At 48.7% G+C, this 6059-nt stretch overlaps 1 long non-coding RNA gene across 1 annotated transcript; it reads left to right on the forward strand.

The window, feature by feature from the left end:
• Nucleotides 1-1491: 1491 nt before the first annotated feature.
• On the forward strand, nucleotides 1492-2734 carry LOC111591185 (uncharacterized). The gene is made up of 3 exons (XR_002750355.2): nucleotides 1492-1790; nucleotides 2035-2144; nucleotides 2634-2734. It is a non-coding gene; the product is annotated as an uncharacterized lncRNA (long non-coding RNA).
• The last annotated feature ends 3325 nt before the right edge of the window (nucleotides 2735-6059 follow it).

A 6059-nucleotide genomic window follows, 5' to 3' on the forward strand; every position in this document is an offset into this window, starting at 1 on the left:
GGTCTACTGAAGCTTGGTCCCTTGGGTGGAAATCCAAAGGATCGAGTTTTCTGGTGCCGATCTTGCTGCTGAGCCCGGAGGACTTGGAATTTCCTCTTGAGATGGCCTTTTTCTTCCTCCTTTGCCCTTTCCACTTGCATGGCTTTGTTGGAGAGGTGCGAGAAACTGAGGAAGTCTTGGCTGGCCAGGATGGTCTTGAGTTCTGGTCTGAGTCCCTTCAGGAAGTGGGCCATCTTCTTGACTTCAGTGCTGACGTCATCTGGCGCGTAGCGGGCCAACTCCGTGAACTTGTGCACATATTCACTGACAGATCTTCCGTCTTGAGTTAGTTCCCGGAATTCGTCTTCCTTGAGCTGAACGATCCCTTGGGGCACATGGTGCTCCCGGAAAGCTGTTTCAAACTCTACCCAGGTAGCATCTCTGATGGTGACATTGAAGGTATCCCACCAGGCTAAGGCCATCCCGAAAAGTTGATGAGCAGCCAGTTGAACACGCTGATTTTCTGGGCATCCGATGGCTTCTAGCTTTCTTTTAATCGTGCACAGCCAATCGTCAGCATCGAGGGGATTGCTAGATCCGGCAAACGTGGGAGGCTTGAGCCTTAGGAAATCTCCCATCCTGTCTTGTGGTCTTCCACCATTCGGACGTTGATTTTCCAGACTTCGAGTGAGGACCTCGATGAGTCGGGTTTGGTTGGCTAGAACTTGGGCTAGATCTAAGGGTAGTTCTGGAGGTGCGGGGAGGTGGGTCTCACTTTCCTCTCTGTCGGCTTCCCTTTTAGCTCTCAGGGGAAACCCTGCTCCAATCCCGGAGGCGGTAGGCATGGTTTTATCCGAAGCCATCTGCCAGGGGGAGAGAGTCACTATTATGCACATGCCAATTGTTTTCAACCAAGTCATTTTATTCATTACACCAATACATTACAAGCATATGGCTACTACAAGTCGTACTACACGCGAGCGTTCTTCGAGGGACTACCGAACTCTTTTTCTAAAGTGTCCCCAAATTCCTTGAGAAGGTCATCAAGGCTAGCTAGGGACATATCCTCGATGTCGGACAAATTCTCTATCCTGGCGGGAGATGGTGTTGGGGGAGCCTTCTTCCTCCACTCAGCTTGGCCTCCTTGGTTTCTGGTCTCCTTTTGAATTTTCTTCGTGGGGGCGAGCTTCTTCAGCTTCTTATCATAGTCCATCTTTAGGGTTCGATAGGCTTCACGCACTACAAGAAACGCATAAATTTTCGTGGGCCGTGTTATTTTCGTCGGCCGGCCCACGAAAATACGGTTGTTATTTTCGTCGGCCTCGTGACCGACGAAAATGTGGCGTATTTTCATGGGCCGAGGTATATTTTCGTGGGCAGGCCCACGAAAATACGGAAGTTATTTTCGTGGGCCTCTGGACCGACGAAAATGTGGCGTATTTTCGTCGGCCTCACTGAGGCCGACGAAAATAGTGGCCCTAAATCGTCCATCTCGGCCTGCCGCACTCGCTCGTTCGTCCCAATCCCGCAGCGCCGCACTCAGCCCGACCTTCTCGCTCGTGTCTGGCGCACTCAGCCACAGCTAGCCTACCACCCGACCACAGCCGCCGGCCTGCTCCCAACCCCAAGTCCAGGATCCATCTCCGGATCCATCTCGGCCTCATCGCGTGTAGGCTCTCCCCCTCCTCCGCACTCCGTCCGTCTCTCATCACCATTCCGCCGCCGCCCCACCTCTCGCCGCCGCCTCCGAACCCGCCACGGCGCGGCGGAGATCCAACCGGACGGATCTGGATCGACCTACTCCGACACCGGTAAGGAAGCCACCGCTTGCTAGTCCGATGCATTGTCCATTCTACTCTCTGCGCAATCCTGCCCTGCCCTGCGCTCAACCGAAAATCTCTGTTTCCGCAGTGGATATCATGCATGTGATATATATGGATTCTTCAGCTCAGTCCATCCAGTTCACTTCTTTGTTTTCCTTTCGCTACTAGTTTTCGTATTTCTCTCCGGTTAATTACAAGGCCCGACTGTTAACTTCTTGGCCTCCTTCTTCAGCTTTGGGAAGATAGATAGATAACAAGGCTGCTGTGCTTGCTGTCTGTTGGGAAGTGGAGGAAGCTCAATAAGTTGATATCCGCCTCGAGCTCGAGGGAACCGGTGGGCAGGTACCTTTAAGATCTGACCCAGTTCTTGTCTCCGCTATTCTAAATTCTCACAGGTTGGTTGCGCAACGGCCCAAGAAATGACCCTAAACCAAAAGCAAAAGAAAACAACCAGACCTGTGCAGCTTTTGTTTAGCCTGCGATGTGTGATGTGTCCAGTTGAGCTCGAGTCTCGAGAGCATGCATGTGTTATCCTTTGTTTTTCTCTTTTATTCTGCCATCAACTTCTCACATTTTGCCGGCCGTTACGTCGTGTAGATGGGTTCATACTCCAGTATAAAACATAAACAAACGTCTGCAAAGCTGCAGATTTTGCGTTCCTATCCTAGCACATAGGATAGGACATAGCCGCTGCATGTTGCGAAGGATATGAGCACGCCAGGTCCAGCCATTGATTTCCTGCTTCCTTTTTCGGTTGTAGAGTCAGTGGGCGCAGCGCATTGCCTTGCCTCATGATTCTCCGTTTGGTAAACTCATATTATGACCATGAAGGATGTGGCCTACATTGCTGGATCTGCTGCTACATTGGTGGTGCCACTGATCTGGTACCTTGGTGATGAAAAAAATCTATGCTGGTAGTAGCTAGGTAGGGTATTTGGGAGTATTTGGGAGTACTTTTACGCTCAGTGCTTCCAAATTCAGTTACAGAAATGCCTAGCAGCTGATCTTTGGGGGCATTTTTCTCCACTTTTTATGTGGGAACAAGCCAAAGTCACTTAAAGAAACTTGTTCACCATCATATAGGCTTCAAGTCAAAGTCACTTAAAGTCACTTTTTATGTGGGAACAAGCCAAAGTCACTTTTTATGTTGAAAGTCATTAATTTATATTAGTCATCTTGTCGTGTTGTGATTAGTTTAACTGTTGTTTGCTTTAATTCAAATTCATATTTGTCTCCGAGTTATTTTTTAATGTTTAGAGTTTAGTTTTAATCATTAACCGTAGCGAACCGTATGTGTCACCCGTTCGGGAACAGCGAACGTCACATTGGCTTGTGAGGTTTGCCGTTCCGGAATTGTCCACGTATTTTGGACAGCCTGAGAGTGTAGGCCGATGCTTGTGATTTGTGACATGTGCCTTACGATTGACGGGGAATTTCGGTTGTGTAACCCAGTTGTTCTCCAACACACCATGTTCAGGCGTGTGCTTGGAGAGCAGCGGGGTTATGCTGCCGAAATTTCACGGCAATCGTAGGCTACACGTCACAAATCACAAGCATCGGCCTACACTCTTGGGTGGGTTTAGGGCCTTTACCTAATAGGGAGTTCACCTAAGCCACGGATGATCGTTGATGTTATTTATCTTTTGTTTAATTAGCCTTTGAAATGGACGGTGATCGGAGGGTGATGTATGACGGGTGGAGAAAGGATGGGGCACATTCGAATGAATGGATGGTTGTAACAAAGGTTTTTCTTGAGCACGCTTTCAAAGATGCAACTGGTCGTCTAGTGAAGTGTCCTTGCAATCGCTGCGAGAACAAGTGGCCTCAGAAGAAGGAAGAAATGGAGAAACACCTTTGCAAAAGTGGGTTTATGCCGAACTACCTTGTATGGTACTGTCATGGAGAGTCTATTAGACACGTTGACGCGGAGGTGGAACTTGATGATGATCATGATAGGATGGACGACATGTTGCATGATCTTGGTAGGGACGTTGAAATGAATGCTGAGGAGCCGGGGCAGCTTCCACGCGATGCTCAGGAATTCTTCCGGCTACTCGCCGCGGGAGAAGAGAGACTGCACGAGCACACTCAGATGTCAGTTCTTGGGACTCTCACAAGACTAATGGCGATAAAGTCGAAGCACAACATTTCAAACAGTGCTTACAATGACATCGTCCAACTGATGGGCGAGGTTCTCCCGGAGAATCATAAGTTGCCAAAGAATATGTACTTCGCAAAGAAGATGTTGGCTGGTCTTGGGATGACATATGAGAAGATCGACGTGTGTCCCAACAGTTGCATGCTATTCTTTAAGGAGGATGACAAGCTGGACCGTTGTAAGCATTGCGAAGCTTCTAGATATGTCGAGGTGACAAATGATGAGGGTGAATTGGTTGTTACGAAGGTCGCAGCTAAGCAACTTCGTCGGTTGCCCATCATTCCTCGGCTTTCAAGGTTGTTCCTCAACAAGGAAATAGCTCAGCATATGACGTGGCCAAAGAATGGTGTACGTCTCGTCACTGATCCAGACATAATGGTCCATCCGTCGGACGGTGATGCGTGGAAGGCATTTGACGAGTTTGATCCTGAATTTGCAAACGACCCTAGGAGTGTACGGCTTGGTCTATCGACGGACGGATTCACACCTTTCAATACCAGTGCAAGCCCTTACTCGTGTTGGCCTGTCTTCATTGTGCCATATAATCTTCCTCCTGAGTTGGTCAATAAAGAAGAGTTCATGTTCCTTGCACTAGTCATCCCAGGCCCCGAGCATCCAGGGCCAAAGCTGAATATGTTTGTTCGCCCTTTAATTGAAGAGCTGAAACAATTGTGGAGAGGTGTGAAGGCTTATGACAGCCATACTGAAAAGGAGTTTACCATGCGCGCTGCTTATTTATGGTCAGTGCATGATCTGCTAGCGTATGGAGATTGGTCTGGATGGTGTGTTCATGGTCGGTTGTGCTGTCCCATATGTATGAATGATACGGATGCATTCAGATTGAAGCATGGTGGGAAAGTGTCATTCTTTGATGCTCATCGACGTTGGACTCCATTCAAGCATGATTTCAGGAATTCGCTTACTGCATTCAGAAGTGGAGCCAAAATCAGAAATGGGCCACCAAAGAGGCAAACTGCACCGCAGATAATGGCATGGCATGCTTGTCTGAAGCAAGGAGAAAATGATAGGTTTCAAGGCTACGGGGAGGACCACAACTGGACCCATATTTCATCAATATGGGAGCTTCCGTATGCAAAAGCCTTGATCATGCCGCACAACATATTTTCGGCGGCTATTTTCGTCGGTATGTCGACGAAAATAATCTATTTTCGTCGGTTTAAGCTTTTTTTCGTGGGTTTTTGGCCCATGAAAATTTAGGCGTTTCCTGTAGTGACGGGTGTTGGCCTCCTCACCTTCCGCTATGTCGAGACACTCTTGGAGGGATGCCTTCTCCTTCTTAAGCTCCTTGACCTGCTGCTCTAAGCTTTCCACCGGGGAGTTTAGGTGGGTGCAGTGGGAGGAGAGATCATCATAGTGGTTATCGAGAGTGTGGAGGTATCCGGCCATGTAGACAATGGTGGGGTCATCCTCGGTGGGGTCTCTCCCTGACAGGGCCTGAAGTCTTTTCCTCCAGGTGGGGGTATTTTTGTTGCTGGGTGGGAAGTAACGAAGGGGGTTTCAAAGATCTCTCTGCTGTAGTTTTGGCATAGCTGTTTAAGGGCTTTTCATGCAACACTTTGGCAAGTGTCTGGGAAGCGGTGCCCGATGAAGGTGACTTGGAAGGGAGGGTGGCTTGGGTAGCTTCGGCTTTCTCCCAGGTAGACCGCCATAGAGCACTTCTCTATTCCATTTTCGCGGTATTCCTTCCAGACATATTCGGGCTTCTTGCGGATCCCCATGCGTAGTCCGCAACTCCGTAGAAGGTGAGGAAATCCTTCCTCCTCTGAGCAGTAGGATGTCCTAATGACCCAAGAGCCTTCCATCTGGTAGGAGAAAAGAAGGGTCTGTTAATATCGGGGAAAGGAGAGAAGGTGTTTCTTGGGGGTAAGAGGTGTTTTCTTGTTAAGACAACTTTTAAGGTCAGGGTTGCGGTCTACGGCCAGTCCTATAGGCTCTGATACCACATGAAGCATCCCGATCCTTTGGGACTCAAATGTGATACAATTACTAGTCCTAGGAGGCTAGTAACCACATTCCTTACTTCAAATAGTACAGAGTCTGAGTAAATGTTATTACAATACCGGGGTACAAGCTCGAGA

This window comes from Zea mays, chromosome 3, assembly GCF_902167145.1.
Source record: "Zea mays cultivar B73 chromosome 3, Zm-B73-REFERENCE-NAM-5.0, whole genome shotgun sequence".
NCBI classification, from domain to species: Eukaryota; Viridiplantae; Streptophyta; class Magnoliopsida; order Poales; family Poaceae; genus Zea; species Zea mays.